Raw genomic sequence first — 11,332 nt, forward strand, 5'->3', positions numbered from 1 at the left:
CTGTCACAAAATCTCAGAATTGGAAAGGAGCTCAGAGGTCATTGAGGCTTAATTCCTTACTAGCCACTAATCCTGTCTGCATCACACCTGACAAGTGAGAATTTGGCACTTGCTTGAAGGCCATCGGTAAGGGAGAACTCGCAGCTTAGCAAGGTAGCACATTCCACTTTGGAATATTTAGAATTTCTAGGATGGTCTTCCTTACCTTAAGTCTAAATCTGCTCTTCTGGTTGTGCCCTCTAGGGCTAAGTAAGATAAGCATGATCCTTCTTCATTATAATGTTCCTCCCAGGTCTTGTTTTCTTCTGTCATCCAGTCAGTGGACAACAAAGCATTTAAGCCATTACTATGAGCCAGGCATTGTGCTAAGTACTAAGGCTACAAAGAAAGGCAAAAACTGGGGTCTGTTCTCTAAGAGATCACATTCTAATGGAGTAGACAACATGTGAACAAGTCCTCATATGCAATATATAAAGGAAGGTAATCTCAGAGGAAACATGGGGAATGGGGTGGAGAACTGGAAAAGCTTCCTGCATAAACTGGGATTTGATCTGAGTCTTGAAGGAAGTCGGGAAAGCCTAGAGGCTGAAATAAGGACAGAAAGACAGTGCAAATGCAAGGGACAGAACAAAAGATCAGCAAGATAGTCAAAAAATCATTGGATCACAGGACTTAGTGGAATCTTGGAAGACACCCAGCATGAGCTAGGTCATGTCAGTGCACAAGATCCAGTAGAGGAGGTAGAAAAGAAGTGGTGAGAAAAGTAGGAGAAGAATCAGGAGAGTGGATCCAGGAGGAAAGGGTCAGCATCAAAGGTCAAAGAGAGATCAAGGAGGCTGAGGAATGAGAAAAGATCCCAGTGATAACTTTGGAGAGAGCAGTTGTAATTGAAGGATGAAGTCAAAAGTCAGATTGCAAAGGATTTAGAAGCAAGTGAGAGGAGAGGAAATGAAGGCACCAAGTATATAGGACTTTCTTCAAGGCATTTAACCAAGAATGGCGGGGAGAGACAGGATGCCACCTCACTTCTATCTTTTAGCAGATTTGGCTAGTGGAAAGGAATCCACTCCAGTGGGGAATAGTGGTGAAAGATTCTGAAAGACCTAGGTTTTAATCTTCCTCTCCACTTAAGCTGTAAGACTGGTCAAGTCCTAGTTTCCCCAGCTGTTACTCATTCTTTCCAATCAAGCTCACAGGCTAAGTGTTTAAATCATTCTTTCCATTAAACCTCTTTAATTAGATGAAGGCAACAGGATTGTGGCTCACCACTCTTCAGCCTCACTTCTGTACCAGTGCTAATGTTTGCTTTGGGGTCTAGGGGCCTTCAGAGAAAGCTTTTTTTGGTGTTTCCTGGGTTTTGAGAAAGAGGGAACAAAGCATTGGTTGCCCTCTCTCACCTGGAAACTGCTCAGTTCCAGACAACATAGAAATGCGCTCAACGTCTTCAGGGAAACTGTCTGAGTCCTTGGAACAAAGATTCAAGTCCAAAAGAGACATGCAGAACCCAATGTGCCTCAGTGGGGTACAACTCTGAAAATCAAAGTTTCTTGTTTTGTTTGGGTTTCCCTGAGGAAGATCGGAGGAAAGAGGGTCTTCTGATAACAGTTTGTTCCTAAGGAAACATAGAATCATCCAATCATAAAAATTTGGAGCTGGAAGGCACCTTAGAGATCACCTCAACCAATCCAGTAGAATGTTAGCTTCTTGCGGGTACAGGCTATTTTGTTTTTATCTATGTATCTCCAGTATCTAGGGTAGTACTTTTCACAGCCTAGGAACTTTATAAATGTGTGTTGGATTGAATTATGTAAATGTCAGTTATCATCATCATCACCACCACCATCAGCATCATCTTCTTCACAGCTGTCACTACCTTGAGGTCACCTGACTGTTTTCCCCCCCAACCAATTCAAACATATTTGGAATTATACAAGAAAAGTGGTTAAATCTTTTGATCAATGATTCTGACTTCTGGGCTTTGACCCCAGAGAGGCAAAGAGCAAGCCAATGTGGACCAAAATCATCATAGTTGGGTGGTGATGAAGAAGAGAGGACCAAGTAGGTACCCATTGTCTAGGGAATGATTGGAAACACCCCCCCACACACACACACACACTATAGTTCATGAATGGAATGTTGTTATTGAGTAGCAAGAGATTATTCATATGAGGTGATCAGGGAAGCATAGGAAGATCTATTTGAAAGGATGCAACATGAAATAAATGGAATGAAAAGAACAGTAGACGTTGACTCCCACAGCATAAAGAAAATGAATATTGACCTCCCCAGCCCTATTCACAATGTTTTTCCATGCTACCTAACATTGCTAACTTTCCTGGTTACCATATTGAATTTTCTTTCTATCAAAGTCCCTACATATTTTTCGGACAAGCTGTTATTTAGTGACAGCTCCTCACCCCCACATTTTATACATACAAAGTTTATTTTTTGAAGTTAAAACTTTTCATTTGTTCTTGTTAAATTTCATGTTATTGGATTCAGCCCAGTGTCTGGGCCTGTCAAGATTCTTTGGGCTCGTGACCCTCTTGACCCTGTCATCCAAAGTGTTAACCATCTTGCCTAGCTTTTATGTAATTTGTGGCTTTGAAAAAGTATAGCATCTATGAATTCATCTACCTCGATGGTGAAAATGCTTAATAGCACAAGACTAAGCCCAGATCACTGGAGAACTCCTTCTAAGTTGACATCAAACCATTAACGGATACTTAAGAAGTCTGACCATTCTACATGTTCTTCTAAAAGCACCCATTTTTTCTATTACTCACTGGGATCTTGGTACTCCCTACTTCATCATTTCTTTTTTTTTATGAATTCCATTAATTCCCAATCAGATTAAAATAGCCTCAAGGTCAAGGATATATATATATATATATGCGTGTGTGTATACATACATATATATATACATATGCATGTATATACACACATACTCATGTATGTATATATGTCTATGTAGATATTTATTTATATATATTTATTATATTCATAATATATATTTATTATATAAATATTTATATCTATTTATTTAAATACCCAGAACAAGGCCTAGGGGTAGGAAATGTAGGCAATTGCCTACATAAGAAGAAATAGGAGTCAAAATAATTAATAGTTTTAAAATAACACTTTAAATATCCATCGAGACAGCTAGGTGTAGCAGTGGATAGTTCTGGACTTTGTCCCAGCTTCATAGAAAGCTCTATGTACAGTGCCTAAGGCAGAGCAAATGCTGAATAAATATTTGTGATGCTGATATAATCAGGGAGATCTCCCTTAGAATCCTTCCTCAGGTACTTGCGCCTGTGTGACTGAGCAAATCACTTAATCTAAGTCTCCCATTCCTCTATCTGTCAAACAGGGGCAATAATAGAACCTGCCTCTCAGAGTTGTTATAAGGATCAAATGAATAACATTTGAAGTGCTTTGCAAACTTGAAAGTACTATATAATATTAGCAATTAATATTATTTAGGCCAGAAAATCCCTTCTTCCAGGTATTCATTTAGTGATATCAGCATGCACATGGAAGGCTCAAAGCTCCCCCACTCAGGCAAGAGCCTAGGGGGTGCATTTCCAACCTTGCTAGGGTTCACAGTTGTCTTTTCCCTGATTTCATACGGAGCTCTACCTACACAGAGCAGATGCTGAATAAATATTTGTGATCCTGATAGTCATTTGCAAACAGGGGATCTGAAGATGTCCATTCACAGAAAAAAAAAAATAAACAATGAAAAAGGACCCACATGTACAAAAATATTTATAGCAGCTCTTTTTGTGGTAGCCAAGAATTGGAAATTGAGGGGATGCCCAGCAACTGGGGAATGGCTGAACAAGTTGTGGTATATAAATGTGATGGAACATTGTACACAGTGACAGCAACATTGTATGATGACTAACTTTGTTAGACTTAGCTCTTCTCAGAAATGAAAAGATCTAAAATAACTCTAAAAGACTCATGATGGAAAATGCTACACACATCCAGAGGAAGAACCATAGAGTCTGAATGCAAATCAAAGTATACTATTTGCTCTCTCCCTTATTAAAAATTTTTTTTGGTTTTGTTTCTTCTTTCCTGTGGTTCCTCCCACTGTTTCTAATTCTTCTTTACAACATGTGAAAATATGTTTAATATGAATGAATATGTAGAGTCTATATCAGATTGCATACTCTCTGGGGTGGGGGAGGGGACAGAGGGGGAGAAAATTTAGAACTCAAAATCGTATGGAAGTGAATATTGAAAACTAAAAATAAATAAATAGATTTAAAAAAAAAAAGAAATAGCTTCTTCCCCAGGAAAGGAAGGCATCCTTGATTTTATCTAAAATGGCACAAGGTTGCTTCTAACTGACCTCAGGCTGGTATGACTATGCCATTGCTTTCATTTAAGACTGAACAACTTTGAGCCATGTAGACAGGCTGTGGAATTAGCTTCCACAGGTCATCTGTAGCAGAGGGCACATTTCTTTCTCTTATCTTTCCCTCCCCACAAAAACAAAGCAAAACAAGACAAAAAGTATATCAGCCCTTCCAGCAAAGTTGAGCATGCACTCTGGCCCTTTGCCTAAAGCATAAGTGACCGAGTGGAAGTCTCTTTTTGTTTTGGTTGTCAGCCATCTTTGTCTCTATCCCTAAATCATAAGGGAAGTGCTGGTCCTGTCTTCCCAATTCTATGGAGAGCATTCCAGTTCAGCCTCTTGTACACAGTGCTTGGCCCATAATGGCACTTAAATGTTTATTGACTGATTGACATTAGTATAATCATAGAAAGTTAGAGCTGGAAGGGAACTTATTGGACTGTCTTATCCAAACTTCTCATCTACACAGGAGGAGGCTGAATCTCTGAGAGGTGAAGACACTTGAAAGAAGTCACACAGATTAAAAGTGATGGAGCTGAGATTCAAACCCAAGACCTCTGTTCTAAGTTCAACATTCTTTCTATTAACCACCAGGTGAACTGAATTGAATTGGAATAGAAGGCACTCCATTGACATTCTCAGCAAAACTACAGCATGGATTTCCAATTCAATATTTCATATGCTTTAAAAAGAAAGACAACAGAGACCCCCAAAGTGACACCTGGATTTCACATTAAAAACATTCTAATTAACTTAATTTGTAATTTTCGTCTGGTTGCAGTGAGTGATCACTCCAGTTAAAGACAGCTGAAATGTTTTCCTGGGTTGAATCAAGGCTGCTTAGGGCAGAGGGTTAGGAAAGTTGTCTTGTTCCTGGTAAAAACACAGTGACTTGGACAAGATTCTCATGCTCATTAAATAAGGAAGTGGGTAATGGAATTCTACTTAAAATCAGCAGGAGACATTTATATCTTCAGTCTCTAGAGCTTTAAATGGAAGTTTATCTTAACCACTGATTAAACAAGAAATGAGACTCAAGCCAAGAAATTCAGTTTCACCAAGAATATCATTCCCCAAACTATGTTCCATGAAACCTTGGTTTCTATAAGAACAGGAGGTCTGTGAAAAAAGAAACACTACCAAATATTCATGCTAGTGATATTTTCTCTACAAAAATTCAATGTGAAATTATGCAGATATCAAATGATCTTATATGCACTTGTATGAAGGCTTAATTTCCCTAATTTTGCTAATATAACTTGGGATGGTGACAAATATCTCTGTAAGAAATTAGGGAAAACTTAGTAAAAAGGGATACAGGGGAGATGATTAATGCCCTGTTAACAAGAAGAGAGATGACTGCTACTCAGGTCATTTGAGGGAAATGATGGTGAGCCCAGAGGAAAAAGACAGGATGATATGATAGCTGTCTTTAAGCCCACCATGTAAAAAAGGTATTAAATCTGTACTAGTTGGACCTACAGGGAAGAGCTAACTACGTGAGGAAGGGGAAGGAAAAGAGGAAGTAGGAGGGAAAAGAGGGGAATAAGCATTTATGTAGTACCTACTATATACCAGTCACTCTAATAAGCACTTTACAAATATTATCTCATTTGAGCCTCACAACAACCCTGCAAGTTAGATGCTGTTATTATCCCCACTTTACAGTTGAGGAAACTGAGACAAACAGGGTTAAGTGACTCAGGGTCACACAGCGGGCAGGTGTGTAAGGCTACATCTGAACTCAGGACTTCTTGCCTGTAGGGAGAGCCCTTTATCCATTGTGCCACCTAGCTGCCAAGGTGCACAGAGGCAGTTTTAGGTTTGATGTAATGAGGAAAACTTTCCAACCATGGTACTTATACCAAAATGGAATGAATTCCTTTCCGAAGATTATGCTAAGAATGGTTAGCATGTATACATTGCTTTTAATGTTTGCAAAGTAGTTTCTACTTTGCGTCTTACTTTATCACAGTAACTCATTGTATCCTTAGAACCACCCAGGGCTGTTATCATTCTCATTCCACAGGTGAGAAGTTAAGTGACATCGCTAGTAAGCCTCTGAGGCAGAAGCCTTTCTGACTCCAAGCCCAGCACTCTATCCACCACAGTCAGAGGTGCCAATGTTCTGCCAGGGCACTGTACTCCTGAGTACCCCCTGAACCAGAATAAAATGTAACTGGGAAATTTAACAAAATAAATAAAATCACAATAGAACATAGATAATATTAATGTGCAGTTTTCTAAGTCAATCTGCCCCCCTGCGAGGATCGTCATGCATGATTTTGAGTTTGACACCACTACAAGACACTGCCTAAAAGTGGAAAGCTATTAATTGCTACCAGAATCAGCAGCTTTTGAGCACTAGTATTGTTTCTATTGGGCAGCTAGATAGAGCCATAGCGCATACAGCGCACAGCGCACAGCACCAGCCCTGGAGTCAGGAAAACTCATCTTCCTGGGTTCAAATCTAGCCTCAGATACTTACAAGCTATGTGACCCTAGGCAAGTCACTTAACCCTGTTTGTCTCAGTTTCCTCATCTGTAGAATGAGCTGGAGAAGGAAATGGCAAACCACTCCACGATCTCTGCCGAGAAAACCCCAATGGGGCCATGAAGGGTTAGACGTGACTGAAAAATGACCGAGCCACAACACGTTGTTTCTGTTGTAGACCCTTATAGGATATCGGGAAAGACCCATGGTTTCTCACATTTATTGATTTCTACCTGCCTCCACCAATATCCTATTCCTCCAATCCTAGTTGTATTGATGTGCCTATCAATAAATAAGCACGAGCACTTGCAATGGAGATTTTAAAACATAATGGAAAGAGTTAGGGCCCTCAAGGTGATTGCATTCTGGGGGTGGGGGATGGGGATTTTCTAGGGCTTTGTTATTTCCTGAGGGTGACCTTGAGTTTTCAAAGGTCACATCCACGGAGCACAAATTCTGGTGGATGCTAATAAGTCAGAATTCTGGGTCTGCTGTCTGAGACCCAGCCCAAATTCTGAAAATGCACAGCTTGAAGACTACTAGAGGACTCTGTTTGTTTGTTTTGCCATGTGAAGATCATCTGTGGGGAAACTGGGATCCATGTCAGTGCTGGAGCTCCCGAACATATGAAATCATGGATCCCTGAGGCATTAAAGAATAATGAGAATAAAAGTTAGTTTTTTTTGAAGGAATTCAAAATGATACCTTTAGCCTATATTAGCCATGAAAAGCTGATTTGAGGCCCCTCCTCTTACTATGATTCTTCTTTCCTTAGAAAAAAATTTTTAAAAACCAAATTATTGTCAATGTAGACAGCTTACTTTCAAAGATGCTATAATAATACATAGGAAGTAGTGATTATATCAGAGGTCTAGAGGAAAGTTCCTCTAGCAACTCTGATGCCTGCCTACTTAAGTCAAACTGTCTCAGATCTTATATTCTGATTTGTATACAAGTTTGGATTTTATAAACTTGGCTAAGTTCTTTGGGACCTAAGTATAAAAACTGTTAGAGCAGCCTTTATAATACTAACCATTCCTTGAACATCTTCTCCCTAATGCATTTTGTTGAAAAATTAGTAAATCAACATCTTTCTTATTCCCTAAATTAATATTAATTTTCATTAAAGCACAAGTTTCTCTAAAAGACACCACCATACCTCAAAAGAGAATGTAGGTAATGACATTTTGACCTTAAAAGCTTTTTACTAAAAAAGTAATTATTTATTAATGTCACTAGCTGTGGGCAGGGAGGGGGAGGAACCTAATTCCCAAATTAGAGTTGGGGTTGTGATAAAGCAACTACTTTGGTAACAGACTTTTTGAATTTTGTCCTATCTGGTACCTCTTCTCTGTTTAGGATACCAGGGGTGTGTATATATCAGGGTTTGATTTATTGTTCTGTTGAGCATCTAAAGAAAGTGATGGAGAAAATATTAATAATGCAAATTAAACTTGAGTATGTTGTATAAACATCCCCCCAATCCTCCAAAGACCTGATGGCTAAACATTTACCAGCACACCTCCGGATATTACCCATTAGAGTTGGAAATATCCCCAATCTGTTACTTTATGTTTGAAACATGGCTGAAGTCTTCACCTAGGAGTTTAAACAAAGTTATTCACTATTTACTGGGCTTTTTTTTGAAACCTGTGTTGAATAGTTCAATTGATTAGATCAGTAGTTTTAAATCTTTTTGTCTAGAACACACCTACACTGTTGCTGGGATACACACCAGCAATCTTTGGGTCTGGATCCCCAAGTATACACACATTACACAGACACCAACTTCTCTCCATCATAATCCCAATGTCTTTCCCCCACTCCTCCCTGCCTCCATGATGCACCAAAATTCCTCAATGCACTTTGGGAAAAATTCTGGATTAGAGCCAGAGAACAAGGTCATAAATTTGCAAAAAATGTAACCCTGCTCCTATCAACTAGTGTAATCCATGTAAGTCACTGATCACAAGAAGGAAAGGAATGAAGGAGTGTGAGTGGTTCAACACAAACTATCAGTGTTAGTGAGCTAGTGGAAGAACTGAAAACCCCTGATGGTCACTAGTGCCATCTTTTGATAAAGGAATTTTTTTTTGCCGCCCCCACCTCAATCATTGGCTTGGGGGGAAAATCCCATTGGGCATGAGCCCAACAAAGTGAATCTTCTTGGATAGTGTAGTTTCACAGCATTGCCTGAAAATGAATCAGCCAGCACTTTGCAGAATCATGACAAGCATAATTCTATAGGTGAGGCTGTTATAGTTCTATATGTTAGGAAAATTGGTTTATCTTAATTACCCTGTCCAGTAGTGAGTTTACAAAGGGTCAATTGAAATAAACTACATAAAGATTTGTATATCTAAATCTATTCATATCACAGAAGTTTGTAAAAGAGAAATAGTGATTAACTTACATGGACCAACAGCAAGATGTGTGACTCAGAAAAAGACTCAATCAAAAACAAGTAATGCGATATGAGTTTCTGAGGTAAAAAAAAAAAAAAAAACAGAAAAGGGGACCTTAAAATTTCCCTTAGAAATTGGAAGTCAAATCATGAGGTAAGTACAGAAGGAAATTTCTAAAATTCCAATGAAAAAGTTAGGTTACATCAGATACATTAGAATAAGCTAAGAGACTCAAAATAGGGCAATGGAAGATTGAAGTGTACCTTTTCCCTTTTACTACAATCTTTAAAACAATCTTTTTATTCTTTGGTCTTAGAACTTCCCCATCCTTGGGTATTTTCTGTTAAAACAAGCCTCCTCTTGCCTCAAGCTTCTCCGATCTAAGACCTCACTATCCACTGGAAATTAGTTTGTTTGTTTTTATTTTTTAGGGAATTTGGTTTGGAAATCAAAACCAAGTTTTGTTATTATGACAAGTGTTTCAAATGGGCCACATTTTCCTAATATCTAAACAAACATAGCCTTGTTAAAAGGGCAGATCAGACCTTAACCAAGTAATGTATGGCCAGCTATAAAAGCATATCATTTTCTACTTTGGCAGATCATCAAGTTTTTAAGATCAAATTTTCTCTTGAGCTCTGGTCTTTTCATCAGAAAGGTTTGAAAGTCCCCTATTTCATTGAATATCCATCTCCTCCCCTGAAAGATTATGCTCAATTTTGCTGGGTAGTTGATCCTTGGTTGTAATCCAAACTCCTTTGCCTCATGAAATATCACATTCCACGCCCTCTGATCTTTTAATGCAGAAGCTGCAAGGTCCTGCGTAATCCTGACTGTGGTTCCATGATATTCAAATTGTTTCTTTCTGACTGCTGGTAGTATTTCCTCTTTGACCTGGCAATTTTGGAATTTGGCTACAATATTCTTTGGTGTTTTCAATTTGAGACCTCTTTCAGGAGGTGATTGGTGGATTCTTTTGATGACTATTTTACCTTCTGGTTGTAGGACCTCGTGGCAGTTTTCCTTGATGACTTCCTGAAAGATGCTGTCCAGGTTCCTTTCTTTCATCATGGTTTTCAGGTAGACCAATATTTTTTAAATTTTCTTTCCTGGATCTATTTTCTAGGTCAGTTGTTTTACCAATGAGGCATTTTACATTTTCTTCTATTTTTTCATTCTTTTGTTTCTGTTTGACTGATTCTTGATATCTTAGAGTCATTAGCTTCCACTTGTCCAATTCTAATTTTTAACGAATTATTTTCCTCTATTAGATTATGTACCTCCTTTTTCATTTGGCCCATTTTACTTTTTAAGGAGTTCTTCTCATCAGTGAGTTTTTGTGCCTCTTTTTCCAATTGGCCAATTCTACTTTTTAAGGAGTTGTTTTCTTCAGTTGTCCATTTGGCCAATTGTATTTTTTTTTATTTTTTTTAATTCAATTCCTTTATTTAATGTATTTCATTTTCAGCACTGATTTTCACAAGAGTTTGGATTACAAATTTTCTCCCCATTTCTACTCTCCCCCCCACTCCAAGATGGCGTATATTCTGGTTGCCCTGTTCCCCAGTCAGCCCTCCCTTCTGTCACCCCACTCCCCTCCCATCCCCTTTTCCCTTCCTTTCTTGTAGGGCAAGATAAATTTCTATGCCCCATTGCCTGTGTATCTTATTTCCTAGTGGCATGCAAAAACTTTTTTTTTTGTTTATGAACATGTTTTTAAAACTTTGAGTCCCAAATTCTCTCCCCTCTTCCCTTCCCACCCACCCTCCCTAAGAAGTCAAGCAATTCAACATACGCCACATGTGTATCATTATGTATAACCCTTCCAGAATACTCATATTGTGAAAGGCTAACTATATTTTGCTCCTTCCCAACCTTCCCCCTTTATCCAATTTTCTCCCTTGACCCTGTCCTTTTTCGAAAGTGTTTGTTTTTGATTACCTCCTCCCCCATCTGCCCTCCCTTCTATCATCCCCCCTTTTTTATCTTTTTCCTCCTTCTTTCCTGTGGGGTAAGATGCCCATTTGAGTGTGTATAGTATTCCCTCTTCAGGTCAAATCTGAT

Source organism: Trichosurus vulpecula, chromosome 8, assembly GCF_011100635.1.
Source record: "Trichosurus vulpecula isolate mTriVul1 chromosome 8, mTriVul1.pri, whole genome shotgun sequence".
Lineage (NCBI taxonomy): Eukaryota > Metazoa > Chordata > Mammalia > Diprotodontia > Phalangeridae > Trichosurus > Trichosurus vulpecula.